The 14,816-nt window shown below is 44.9% G+C and overlaps 1 protein-coding gene across 1 annotated transcript in view; it reads left to right on the forward strand.

The window, feature by feature from the left end:
• Positions 1-9,770: 9,770 nt before the first annotated feature.
• The window catches only part of PLXNB1 (plexin B1), a 210,951-nt gene continuing 205,905 nt past the window's right edge, over positions 9,771-14,816 (forward strand). The window contains exon 1 of the mRNA XM_075130149.1: positions 9,771-9,787. The gene's annotated coding sequence lies outside the window, so the exon portion shown is untranslated. The remainder of the gene's footprint in view (positions 9,788-14,816) is intronic.

The following is a 14,816-nucleotide window of genomic DNA, read 5'->3' on the forward strand; positions in this document are numbered from 1 at the left end:
CAGCAGACTACCCCCCACTGAAAGCAGAGATCCTGGCCAGATCTGGGGTAACGACCACAGTGCGGGCCCAGCAATATCATGAGTGGAGGTACCAGGAAAACAAAACTCCGCAGTCCCAATTATATGACCTCATCCATCTCGCATGAAAGTGGTTACGAACTGAGTCCCGGAGTCCGGAGGAGATACTAGAAGTTCTTGTCATCGACCGGTACATGAGAGGACTATCGCCAGACCTTCGCGCCTGGGTAAGCCAGAACGAAACCTCCACCTACGACGAGGTTGTCGCGCCGGTAGAAGGGCGAAGGACGGTGAGGGAGCTGATCCGACCAGTTAAGGAAGAAGCAACCTGGGTTAAACTAGCAGCACCAAGCCCTAGAGCTCGAGTGACTGGGCCACCAGGAGAACCCAGGTGGAAAAAGAGGGGCTGAATGCCCACCAGAAGCCACAAAGAGTTGGAGCACTGAGGGGAAAGAGGATCGTGATGTTAGACTGCCCAAACCAAGAGACCAGGGAACGCCTAGGGCTCCATACAGCTGTTACGCCTGGGAGGAGTGAGGACACATAGCTACACAGTGTCTCAATGCCGAGGAGCCTATGCAGTGTAACCTGGGGAACTGGGCAGACCCATGCTCCCTAATCCACCTTGTGGGGGGTCTCACTAACCTTACATTTGTACACCAGACCATTGAAGCTAAATGGGGTAGAGACCACAGGACTGGTTGATTCGGGGAGTGCTATCACGCTTGTCTCGGGGAAGCTCGTGAAGCATAGTCAGCTGCCGTGTGCTAAGTGTACGGGGATAACATGCATCCATGGGACAGTTGGTTATTACCCCACCATCCCAGTAAAAGTCGAGATTCAGGGGAACGCGACTGAGGTAGCAGCAGGTGTAGTCCCTAAACTCCCATACCCGGTGCTCATAGGGAGAGACTTCCCAGGGTTTGGAGACTTACTCCCAGTAGGGGAATTGGAGAAAGGGGGAAGCCCTGAAAGTAGTGAGGCATCCACAGTAGACTGTCAACCCGCAACCTTCTCTGAAATATCCCCAGATTTGTTCTCCACTCCCAGACAGCGTAGAAAGATGAAACGGGAAAGAAGGGCAGCTAAGGCCTTGGGAACCCGAATACTGGCCCAAAGCCAGAGGGTCGCTCTTGTAGGTAGGCAGACCCGAGCAGCTGAAAAGGAGGCCACCCAGGAGGGAGATGCATCCGAGTCTGACCCACACCCTAACGCCTCTGAACCCGTAGAGGCAACAGAGACTGGCCCCCTAGATCTCGGGCAGATTAGCCCCGGGGGAGGAAATTTTGGATGGGACCAGGCTGAAGACCCAAGTTTCGACAACATTAGGAAGGAGGTGAACGAAATAGATGGGGTCCCCATGGAAGGGAAAACCCAGGGACCAAGACCCTACTTCATAATGAAGAAGAATCTCTTATACTGAGTTGCACCAGTACAGGGACAGAAGGTACAGCAGATTGTAGTACCTCAAAAACACCAGAATGCTGTATTAAGTCTGGCCCATAGTCATCTTTTTGGGGGGCATTTGGGGGTAGAGAAGACCCTGACATGGGTCCTGTGATGATTCTTCTGGCCTGGAGTACATGAAGTGCGGAGGTACTGTGCATCCTGCCCGGCGTGTCAGCTGCACAGTCCCCGTCCCCACTTGAGGGCACCTTTAGTAGCCCTTCCCATCATAGAGGTCCCCTTCGAGTGAATAGCCATGGACCTAGTGGGACCCCTGGAGAAGACAACCCGGGGCCACCAATATATACTTGTCATTCTGGATTATGCTACTCACTACCCAGAAGCCGTCCCCCTGCGGAACACGGCCTCTAAAACGATAGCTAAAGAGTTGGTGGGGATCTTTGCCGAGTGGGGCTACCAAAGGAGATATTAACAGACCAAGGTACCCCATTTATGTCGAAGTTAATGAAGGACCTCTGTACGCTGCTCCATATACATACCCTGAGAACTTCAGTCTATCATCTGCAGACCGATGGGCTGGTAGAAAGATTTAACCGAATCCTCAAGGCAATAATAAGGTAAGTGGTAAGTCGGGATGGGAAGGATTGGGACGCCCTACTTACCCTATCTTATGTTTGCAATCCAGGAGGTACCTCAGGCCTCAACTGGGTTTTCCCCCCTTTGAATTATTATACGGACGCCACCCCAATGGCATAATAGATATCGCAAAAGAAATCTGGGAAGAGGAACCCAGTGAAGAGAGAAATATAATTGACCATGTGCTGCAGATATGTGAACGGGTAGCCCGGGTCATCCCTATTGTATGAGAACTTTTGGAAAAGGCGCAGGAGGCCCAGCGAACCCATTACAATCGCCAGGCAAAAGTCCCACAGTTCCAGCCAGGGGATCAGGTGATGGTACCCACGGCAGAAAGCAAGCTTTTTGCCCAATGGCAAGGGCCCTATGAGGTGGTTGAACCCATGGGGGAAGTAACCTACAAGGTGCAGCAGCCAGGACACCGGAAACCAGAAGAAATTTATCACATTAACCTCTTAAAGCCTTGGCTCCAACAAGAGGCATGTGTAGTGGCCCAAGAGACCCCTGATCCAGGGAAATAACATGCAGGAGCAGATCAGGATATTCACTGATCTGATACCAAAACAGAAGAAGGAGGTAACTGAGATGATCAACCGATACCAGGACGTGTTTTCAACCAAACCAGCCCGGACCACCGAAGCCCATCACCACATTATCACAGGTTCTGGGGCAAAGGTAACTTTAAGGCCCTATCGGGTCCCAGCAGCAAAAAGGGAGGAGATTAAGGCAGAGGTAAAAAGGAGGTTGGAGCTGGGAGTCATCGAAGAGTCCCACAGTCAATGGTCAAGCCCGACTGTGTTGGTGCCCAAACCTGATGGCACCACTAGGTTTTGTAATGACTTCTGCTGGCTGAATAAGATATCCAAATTTGATGCATACCCTATACCCTGTATCGATGAGTTAGTTGACCGCTGGGCAATGCCTGATTTTGACCACTCTTGATTTAACAAAAGGATACTGGCAGATTCCCCTTGCCAAAGATGCGAAAGAAAAGACGGCATTCTCTACCCCCAGAGGGTCTGTTTCAGTATACTGTTCTTCCTTTTGGACTGCATGGAGCACCTGCCACCTTCCAGGGTCTTATGGACAAGCTCCTACTGCCCCATACCAGTTATGCAGTGGCATACCTGGATGATGTGATTATTCACACCGCCTACTGGAAAACCCACTTAGGAAAAGTGGAAGCAGTTCTAGATACGCTAAGACAGGCTGGCCTCACAGCCAACCCGGCTAAGTGTGCTATAGGGCTAGCCGAGGCTAAATACCTTGGCTACATTGTAGGAAGGGGCATGGTCGAGCCCCAACTAAACAAACTAGAGGCTATCCAAAATCGGCCCTGGCTGAATCAGAAAAAGCAAGTCCGGGCATTTCTGGGTGTGGTGGGGTACTACCGACGATATATTCCGCATTTTGCTACCAGAGCGAGTCCCCTGACAGACTTGATAAAAGCCTGGGGTCCAGACATGGTGAAGTGGACAGATGTCACAGAGAAAGCATTCATGGATCTATGGACAGCCCTCTGCAGTAACCCCGTGCTTATAGCCCCAGACTTCAACAAAGAATTCATTTTACAAACAGATGCATCTGAAGTAGGATTGGGAGCTGTCCTATCGCAGATGGTCGGAGATGAAGAACACCCAATCCTCTACCTCAGCAGGAAACTCCTCCCGAGAGAGCAGAAGTATGCCATGGTTGAAAGAGAGTGCCTAGCTGTGAAATGGGCCATGGAAACACTACGTTATTACCTTCTGGGATGACTGTTTACCCTTGTGACTGACCATGCACCCCTCTAGTGGATGCAGCGAAATAAAGAGAAGAATGCAAGGATGACCAGATGGTTCCTGTCCCTACAACTTTTCCAATTCACCATACAACACTGGGCTGGAAGCTACCATGGCAATGCAGATGGCGTGTCACGAGTACACTGCCTGACGTCCCAAGTTGCCCAACCCCGTAGTGTTGAGCAGAGGCGGGGGATATGTGACAGGATTGGGCCAGATGGCTACAGGAGAGTAATAGAAGGCAGATATATTAGCCCCAGGTTAAGTAGGTCCCTTTTCCCTGGGTAAGGTAACAGGGAAGGTTCCAGAACAATCAGGAACCTTCTCGAGACAATTAAGATAGACAGGCAGATTAAAACATCTGCAGCCAATCAAGAAGCTGCTAGAATCAATTAAGGCAGGCTAATCAGGGCACTTGGGTTTAAAAAGGAGCTCACTTCAGTTTGTGGTGCGCGTGTAAGGAGCTGGGAGCAAGAGGCGCTAGGAGCTGACAGTGAGAACACGGACTGTTGGAGGACTGAGGAGTACAAGCATTATCAGACACCAGGAGGAAGGTCCTATGGTGAGGATAAAGAAGGTGTTGGGAGGAGGCCATGAGGAAGTAGCCCAGGGAGTTGTAGCTGTCACACAGCTGTTCCAGGAGGCACTCTAAACAGCTGCATTGCACAGGGCCCTGGGCTGGAACCCAGAGTAGAGGGCGAGCTCGGATTCCTCCCAAAACTCCCAACTCCTAGTCAGACACAGGAAGAGTTGACCTGGACTGTGGGTTCATGAAAACGGCCAAACTGAGGGCTGCTGTGAAGCTCCAAGGTGAGCAAATCCGCCAATAAGCGCAAGACCCACCAAGGTAGAGGAGAAATTTTGTCACAATATGTTTTTTAGGAGTCTGTCCTACATAATACATACAAAAATGAACAGTACAGTGAAGGCCACAGCAGATTTCCTATAGACTTAACTTCTAGAACAAAAGGAAAGTCACTGAAATGAAACGGCAACAAATTTAAAACTGATAAAAGAATGATTTTACACAATTCAGAAATTTGTAAGGTCAGAAGGGATCATTTGATCATCTAGTCTGACCTGCATAACACAGAATTTCACTCAGTTACTCCAGTACTGTGCACAGTACCTTGTGTGTAGCAAAAGCATATCTTCCTCAAAGACATCCAAACTTGCTTTGAAGACATAAAAAGACGAAGAATCTACCACTTCCCTTGGTAGTTTTTTTCCTAATGGTTATTCATCTTCACTATTAAATATGTGCATTATTTCTAATTTGAATTTGTCTGGCTTTAACTTCCAGCCAGTAGTTCTTATTTGCTATATTCAAGAGCCTTTCAGTATCTGGTATTTTCTTCATATGATGATACTCATACACTCTAACCAGGTAACATCTCAATCTTCTTTTTTTGAGAAACTAGACTGATTGAGCTCTTTAAGTCTTTCACAGTAAGGCATTTTTTCCAGCTGTCAAATAGTTTTTGTGCCTACTCTTTTCACCGTCTCCAATTTTTCAACATCCTTTTTAAAATGTAAACACCAGCATCCTGTTCCAATAACTGTTTCACCAAACCCATATACAGTCACTTCCCCACTTCTGCTCCATTGTTTATACATCAAGTATTGCATTTGCTCTCTTAGGTGCAGTATTGCACTGGGACCCTGTGGTCAATCTGACATTACCACTAAATACTTTTCAGAGTCGCTGCTTTCCAGGATACAGCCCCCCCCATTCTGTAGATGCATGACCTTATAGTGTATGAAACTGCATTTTGTTGTATAACTGATGCATAATTAGCCTGTAGAACTCACTGCAATAAGCTCATGGAGGCCAAGACCTTAACAGACTAAAAAGAGTTTGGACATTTACAACCACAGTTATACAGATTATAAACATTTGAAAGGACATAAACCTTCACATTTCATAGTAAAATATTTAAAAAAAAATTTTCTCATTCATTATTTCACTGCACGATTAGTACTGCATTTGCTATCTAACATGGCAAAGACTAGAAAGGTCTGTGGTATGAAACCCTAACTCCTAATATACAATAAATTCAGGATCTGTTTCAAGGAACTTGCTAATTGTTCTGTATCACAGTGTGACAATAGACCTAGGCAGACAGGCATTGCATGCAGTAAAAGTTTGAGGTTATACTTTATTAGCATGCATGGGCTGACTTCCAAAATGCTTCCTAGAGAGAAAATTGACCTCACCTCAGGAGCTCTAATTATCAATTTAGCTTGTGTCTCTTTTCCAAATTTGCAGCGTTTGATCTCCAAGGCAACTGCTTGAAAACAATCAGCCTTAAAACTATCTACATAGAGGGAACTTTTTTTAGACATTCTTTCAGGTTATGTAGCCATTTATGTTATTTCTTGAGGTCCAAGGTAATAATTTCCATGTGACTAAGACCTTATGAACAGAACACACAGAGAGCCTGCTCATTAGCACTGGGCTCTAGTATTATACAAGCTTCCAGTAGATACACAGCATTGCTCTGTGAAGGGGCATCACATTTTATCTCTTTCCTACAAAACCCAAGTGCTAGAAAGGATTCTATATCAAGCTATAGAATATTTGTTGTCTGATGGCTTCTTCCTGTTTATTGTAATGTTTTGCTTTAAGTGAAATTAAATTAGGAAAATGTATTCCCAGATGGCTATAATGAAGGAACTGACTAATTTCCTTAGCTAATTTGGGGGGTTACTATACCAGGAGATGAGGGAGGTTGTGTGGTCTCTGGAAGGCTAGGACTCCTGTCATACCAAATTGTTTCCTTCTCCCCCCTAGTACTTTTGTCCTCACTCCAATATCACCCCTTACATGTGGAGCTTCTGCCTCAAATCAGTATATGCCCCTGCTGCACTGTCTCCCTTCAGATTCCCCTTAAGGCCCACTCACACCACAACCATGAGAGGAGGGATGATCTAGTATAGGTTAGGATATTATCTTAGGTCCTCCACTGACTGCCTGTCTGAGCTTAGGCAAGTCACTTAAGGTAAAATTTTCAAAAGTTCTTGATTAAGAATTTGTCTCATTGAAAGTCAATGTAATATTCTGAAAATATTACCCTTAAACTGTCTCTCAATTTCCTATCTGTAAAATGGGGATAATAGCACTGCCCTGCCTCACAGGTGTGATGCAATGATAAATACTCTAATTAAAGATTATGAGGCACTCATACAATGGTAATGGGTGCTATATAAGTACGTTGGACAGCTGGCCATGGTAACCTGCCTCTTAGGGTGTTACCCGCCCACAATTCTCTGTTACTTGCATACTCTAGGGGTGGGGCACCCATCCTTATCCTGTTTCTAGGGCTCAGGGCATAACCTTACACTCTAGGCCAGACACATACATTATTCAATGACCTAACAGAGCTTATGTCTCCCTAACTTTGTAGTGTAGACCAGGCCACAAGTGGGAGAGTCAGAAGAACAAATGTACCTTTAACACATTTAAAGGAAAAAATGTACCTTTAAAACCAACCTAACTGCACCCCACTCAGTTGGTTGTCCTTAGTGAATAGAATCATAGGAGTGGAAGAGACCGTGAGAGGTCATCTCATCCAGTCCCCTGCACTCATGTCAAAACTAACTATTATCTAGACCATCCCTGACAGGTGTTTGTCTAACCTGCTCTTAAGAATCTTCAATTATACAGATTCCACAACCTCCCTAGACAATTTATTCCAGTGCTTTACTGCCCATACAGGAAGTTTTTCCTAATGTCCAACCTAAACTGCCCTGGCTGCATTTTAAGCCCATTGCTTCTTGTCCTAGTCTCAGAGGTTAAGGCAGGATGGGCAAATTACGGCCCAGGGGCTTCATCCAGCCCTCTAAACATTATAATCTGGTCTTCAAGCTCCTGCCAGGGAGCGAGGTCAGGAGCTTGCCCCACTCCATGCAGCTCCCAGAAGCAGTGGCATGTCCCCCCTCCGGCTTCTACATATAGGGGCAGCCAGGGGTTCAGCACGCTGCCCCCACCCCAAGCACTGCCCCCACAGCTCCCATTGGACGGGAACCATGGCCAATGGGAGCTGCAGGGGTGGCGCCTGTGGATGGGGCAACGTGCAGAGCCACCTGGCCGCGCCTCTGCATAGGAGCCAGTTGGCAGACATGCCGCTGCTTCTGGGAGCTGCCTGAAGCAAGCACCACCTGGAGCCTGCACACCGACCACCTCCTGTGCCCCAACCTCCTGCCCCAGCCCTGATCCCCCCTCCCACCCTCCGAACCCCTCGGTCCCAGCCCGGAGCACCCTCCTGCACCCCCCAACCCCTCATCCCCAGCCCTACCCGAGAGCCTGTACCCCCAGCTGGGGCCTTCAGCCCCCCCCACCCTCCCTGCCCCTGCTCTGAGCCCCCTCCTACACCCTGAATTCCTCATTTCTGGCCCCACCCAGAGACCACACCCCCAGCCGGAGCCTTCACCCCTTCCTGCACCCCAACCCCCAATTTCGTGAGCATTCATGGCCTGCCATACAATTTCCATACCCAGATGTGACCCTCAGGGCAAAAAGTTTGCCCACCTCTGGGTTAAGAAGAACAATTTTTCTCCCTCCTTCTTGTAACAACCTTTTTATGTTGAAAACTTGAAAACTGTTATCATATCCCCTCTCAGTCTTCTCTTCTCCAGACTAAACAAACCCAATTTTTTCAATCTTCCCTCATAGGTCATGGTTTTTCTAGACCTTTAATCATTTTTGTTGCTCTCCTCTGGATTTTCTCCAATTTGTCCACATCTTTCCTGAAATGTGGGGCCCAGAATTGGACACAATTCATCTGTTGAGGCCTCATCAGTGCAGAGTAGAGCGGAAGAATTACGTCTTGTGTCTTGCTTACAACACGCCTTCCAATACATCCCAAAATGATGATTGCTTTTTTTGCAACAGTATTACATGGTTGACTCATATTTAGCTTGTGATCCACTATGACCCCCAGATCCCTTTCCACAGTACTCCTTCCCAGGCAGTCATTTCCCATTTTGTATGTGTGCAACTGATTGGTCCTTCCTAAGTGGATTACTTTGCATTTGCCTTTATTGAATTTCATTTCTCCAGTTTGTCCTGATCATTTTGAATTTTAATCCTATCCTCCACAGCACTCTCAGATTGGTATCATCCACAAACTTTATAAGTGTACTCTGTATGCCATTATCTAAATCATTTATGAAGATATTGAACAGAACCACACCCAGAACTGATTCCTGCAGGATCCCACTTGATAAAGTCAAGATATACCACATCTACTGCTTCCACAAGGCTTTTTACCCTGTCAAAGAAACTGCTAGGTTGGTTTGACATGATTTGTTCTTGACAAATCCATGCTGCCTACTACTTATCACCTCATTATCTTCTAGGTGATGGCAAATTGATTGCTTAATGTTTTGCTCCAATATCTTTCTGGGTACTGAAGTTAAGCTGACTGGTCTGTAATTCCCCAGGTTGTCCTAATTTTCCTTTTTTATACTTGGCCACTATATTTGCCCTTTTCCAGTCCTCTGGAATTCTCCCATCTTCCATGACTTATCAAAGATAACTGTTAATGGCTCAGATATCTCCTCAGTCAGCTCCTTGAGTAGTCTAGCATGTATTTTCTCAGGCCCTGGTGACTTGAAGACATTTAACTTCTCTAAGGACAGGTTTCAGAGGAACAGCCGTGTTAGTCTGTATTCGCAAAAAGAAAAGGAGTACTTGTGGCACCTTAGAGACTAACCAATTTATTTGAGCATGAGCTTTCCGAAAGCTCATGCTCAAATAAATTGGTTAGTCTCTAAGGTGCCACAAGTACTCCTTTTCTTTTTAACTTCTCTAAGTAATTTTTAACTTGTTCTTTCCCTATTTTAGCCTCTGATCCTACCTCATTTTCACTGGCATTAGTGATTGACAACAAAAGAGTGGAGAAGACCAGAGACAAGAAAAAGTCACCCTGTCCCCAGAAGAGGTAACTTGATCATTTACTTTTCTTGACCTCTCTATTTTTGCATGTATATGTAACTCATAGGTGATAACAGTATTGTCATAAAACATATAAAATAAAGGCTACAAGAAACTGTTTAAGCCTAAATTGGAGTGGATCTTGTCACATGCAGCAAACAGCAGCAAAATATTATTTTGTGCATTTATTACATCTTGTGCCTTTGGCTGGACACACATCTTGGGATATGAATTTTTCCATATCTTGTGCCTTTTAATCTGAAAGATTTTGTAATTAATCCCTTATAGCCTCAGGAGTTCTTACGATAAGTACTTTTAGCACTCATACTGTGTCTTTGTACTGCTTCTAAGCTAGTTTCTGTTTTTTCTTTTGACAAGTTGTTTTGTTTTTCTGTTTCATTAGCTCGGTCTGTTTTGCTATATGGATAGCTGTGCGTAGGGTTAAGTCTGTTTTTTAATTGTTGCGGTTGTGAGAGACTTTTGTCTATAAGCGCAATAACCAATCTAGCTCTAATATTTTAATGTTTTACCATCCTAAAATCACAGTTTTTCTGCCAAGGCATGCCAAACTCTTATAAAAGATTCAACATATTCCCCTCATTCTTGAATTCTCTGGTGAAAACATGCCCTCTCATAAACCACACTTCTCTGAGGCATAAACATAGCCAGACTCTTTCAGAGCCATCTTTGTGACTGTTATCAGTAAAGGCAAAGGATTGGCATAAATTAAAGACGACACCTATGTGTCTGCAGTTTTCTTATGGAGTTTAATAGCAAAATGCTGCCTTCGGTCTGTGTATTCTGAAGGTCTGTCACAACTGAAGTTCTCTGGGGCACTAAAGAGTGCTATGTGGATGTAATCCTGCAACCTGTGTTGCTTTTCCCCCCATTTGTTTGAAACCTGTGTTGCTGTTTCCCTTCTATTTCTGTTCTCCTCTGGCATCAGTTCGATTAATAGATTCTAAGGCAAGAAGACAGGTTTCAGAGTAACAGCCGTGTTAGTCTGTATTCGCAAAAAGAAAAGGAGTACTTGTGGCACCTTAGAGACTAACCAATTTATTTGAGCATGAGCTTTCGTGAGCTACAGCTCACTTCATCGGTGAGCTGTAGCTCACGAAAGCTCATGCTCAAATAAATTGGTTAGTCTCTAAGGTGCCACAAGTACTCCTTTTCTTAAGGCAAGAAGGGACCATTTTGATATTCTGTTCTGCCCTCCTGTATAGCACAGACCAAAATAATTCCTAGAGCAGATCTTTCAGAAAAACATACAATCTTGATTTTAAAATTGTCAGGGTGGAGAATCCACCATGACCCTTGGTAAATTGCTGCAATAGTTAATTACTCTCATAGTTAAAACTTTATCCCTTATTTCCAGGATGAATTTGTCTAACTTCAACTACAAGCCATTGGATCATGTTAGACCTTTCTCTGGTAGACTGAAGAGCCCATTATTAAATATTTGTTCCTGAGACAGGTAGTTATAGACTGTGGCCAAGTCACCCCTTAACCTTCTCTTTGTTAAGCTAAATAACCTGAGCTGCTTGAGTCTATCACTATGAGACATGTTTTCTAATCCTTCAATAATTCTCTGGGGCCTTCTCTGAACCAACAAGCATGTGGACAAGGGTGATCCAGTTGATATAATGTATTGGACTTTCAGAAAGTCTTTGATAAGGTCCCTTCACCAAAGGCTCTTCAGCAGAGTAAGCAATCAATGAAAAGGGGGAAGATTTCAGAGTAGCAGCCGTGTTAGTCTGTATTTGCAAAAAGAAAAGGAGTATTTATGGTACCTTAGAGACTAACAGATGAAATTCGTTGTTCAAAAGTGAAAAATAATGCACATTGGATAAAATAATACCAACAATATGTGCAAAACAGTGGTGTCTAAATTATCCATTACTGCTCAAGAGATCTTGGAGTCGTCATGTTTAGTTCTCTGAAAGTATCCGCTCAGTGTGCAGCAGCAGTCAAAAAAGCTAACAGAATGTTAGGAACCATTAGGAAAGGGATAGATAATAAAACAGAAAATATCATATTGCCACTATATAAATCCATTGTATGCCCACAATTTGAATTGTGCAGTTCTCGTCATCTCATCTAAAAAAAAAAAAAAAAAGATATATTAGACTTGGAAAAGATGCAGAGAAGGGTAACAAAAATAATTAGTGGGGGTGGAACAGCTTCCATATGAGGAGAGATTAAAAAGACTGGGACTGGTCATTTTACAAAAGAGATGACTAAGGGGGGATATGAGAGAGATCTATAAAATCAAGAATGGTATGGAGAAAGTGAATAGGAAAACGTTTTTATCCCTTCCAATAACACGGAAACCAGGGGTCACCCAATGAAATTAATAGGCAGCAGGTTTAAAACAAGCAAAAGGAAGTACTTCACACAATGCACAGTGAATCTGTGGAACCTGTTGCCATGGGATGGTGTGAAGGCCAAAAGTACAAGTGGGTTCAAAAAAGAATTAGACACGTTCATGGTGGATAGGTCCATCAATGACTATGAGCCAAGAGGTTCAGCAACGCAACCCCATACTCTGGGTGTCCCTAAACTTCCAAATTCCAGAAGCTGGGACTAGACAACAGGTTATGGATCACTTGAAATTGCCCTTTGCTGTTCGTTCCCTCTGAATCTTCTGGCACTGGTCACTGTCAGAGACAGGGATACTGGACTAGATGGACCATTCTGACCCAGTATGGCCATTCTTTTATGTAATCTGCTCCAGTTTATCAACACCCTTCTTGAATTGTGGGCAACAGAATTGGCCACAGTATTCCAGCAGCAGTCGCACCAGTGCCAAATACATTTACTTCTGACACCATGACATGTACTCCTTGTAGTTGCAGGGCTGCTACTAGCAGATCAGGCTCCAGTACCAGATATGGACTGGATACACAGCTTCCATCATAGAGAAAGGTACTAGAGATATGGTCTCTGTGAGATACTTTATGCACTGCCAGGGATGGCTGTTACAGCTAAGGCAAGGTATATTACACATGGCATCACCTTGTGGCTAACCATTACAATACAGTTTTAGCATTCCATTACAGTTTGGGTGTGTTTCTGATTCCAACTCAAAACCTGAAAACTATGAAAATAAGTTAAGGGAAAAGTCTTCTGCATTTCCTGCTGCTTTCATATTGCTTACAACTTTGTCAATAACACACTCCATAAGGCTTCTGCTTCCACTTCCAACAGGTACCAAAAAAACAACACATATTTCTGTTTCATCAAACTTGCCCTTGGGCACAAAACTTCAATGGTAGTCTCAGATTCTCTTGTATCAACAGATGGGTACATGTGGCTTTCAGATGTTCCATACATCTTGGAAGTTACTCTGCCTTAACATTGGTGAGGTCACTGTTAAGGTTTTGCACTAGAGTGCTGGTCACTGGAGGTCTAGCAGATCATTTGATATTGGCTGCTCTTTGGTCCAGCGCTTCGGATGCCTGTAGAAAGAGCTGGAAACAAGAAGGAATTAACAAAGTTGTCTTCACTGGAGACTGATGCTATGTGAAGGGAAATGGGAGCCACCCTTGGGGAATGAGTTCTTTGGCAGGACTGGAGCTGCCATCCACTATCATGAGTTACTAGAGGGAGAGAAATGTCCAGTGGAGAAGGCAACCAACTGTCTGGGAAGTTCGTTCAGGGGGATAAACAGCCAGACAGCACGTGCTGGATAGTAGAAGAATCAAACAGCTGGGTAATATACTCAAAGGAGTAGGGAGTCAGGTCTCTGGGATGCATGGGCAAGGGAACAGGGAGAAAGGAACCAGGGGGCTGGGGAGCAGGGCAGGTAAGGGAGAAGAAATGGACAGCTACGAGGATGGATGAAATGAAGAGCAAAGGTCAGCGTAGTGTGATTTTGGTTTTTTGTTTTTTCCTCCCAACTGTCTATGTATTCTTATGCCATGGCCATGGTATGTGAGCTGCCCAGATTATTAAGGGTAATATGAGAATCTCTCCTTCCCCTTCTGCAGGGACTCTGGTTTCTGAATATGGGGTCTTGGTGAGTTATGGAGGAAACAGTGAATGAAGAAGTGAGTTTTATATTTAATGCTGAAGATGCTGTTGTCTGTAAGCATTGTGGCCTGCAAGGACAAAATGCATCTAATTAAAGTCAGTTAAAAATAAAGTTTCCTGACATGATTTCTTCCAGTTTCTGTAGCTGTCACAAGGATGTTGGGTGCTCACTAATGGGCCTGTGAATGAGGATGCAGGAGTAGAAGTGTCCACCTCATTGCTTTACCAAGATGCAGTCCTCATGATAAAACAGTATAATCATAGAATCATAGAATATCAGGGTTGGAAGGGACCTCAGGAGGTCATCTAGTCCAACCCCCTGCTCAAAGCAGGACCAATCCCCAATTAAATCATCCCCCTGTGTCTGTGTAACCCTCCCCTGCTTTGTGTATTCTTAGCTCTCTGATTTCCCCTTCTTGTCCCTTGTCTCTTCTTCCACTTCCTCTCCTCTCACTTCTTGTCTGTCTTCTCGCTTCTTATAAAGTAACCTCTCTCATGTATGTTCTGTTCACAATTCTTAGGCCCACCACACCTTCTTCCCTCTGTCTCCTTTCACACCCTCCCCCCACCTCAGTTCCTTCCTCAGTCTCTCACAGTTTCTCTGATTCAATCTGCTCCCAGGCCTGGCAGCCTGTGAATGGAGAGCAGTGTTTGCAGATGAATGCTCTGGGCTGTGACAGACAGGCAGTCCCTCTTACTGAAAGCCCTGTCTCTACATTGCTCCAAAGATACAGAACATACAAACACAGTTCTCCACTCCAGACCGAGCTTGGGACAGGAAGAAAGGCTACTCTTTTCCAATCCCTTTCATGTTTTTCTTCTCTGCTTTTTAAATGAAGCTTGCAGAAGCTCTGTACCAGACTGAAGGGGCTGCAGGTTTGGACTGGCTCTGGAGGAGAGGTACAAAGGGGATTAGTGTTTAAAGTCATGAATGGATTGGAGCAAAGTGAAAATGTTTCTTGCTCTGTCTCCTAGTTACCAGTTTGGATTTTGGTGAAAGTAAC

The sequence above is a fragment of the Caretta caretta genome, chromosome 7 (genome assembly GCF_965140235.1).
Source record: "Caretta caretta isolate rCarCar2 chromosome 7, rCarCar1.hap1, whole genome shotgun sequence".
Taxonomy (NCBI): Eukaryota; Metazoa; Chordata; order Testudines; family Cheloniidae; genus Caretta; species Caretta caretta.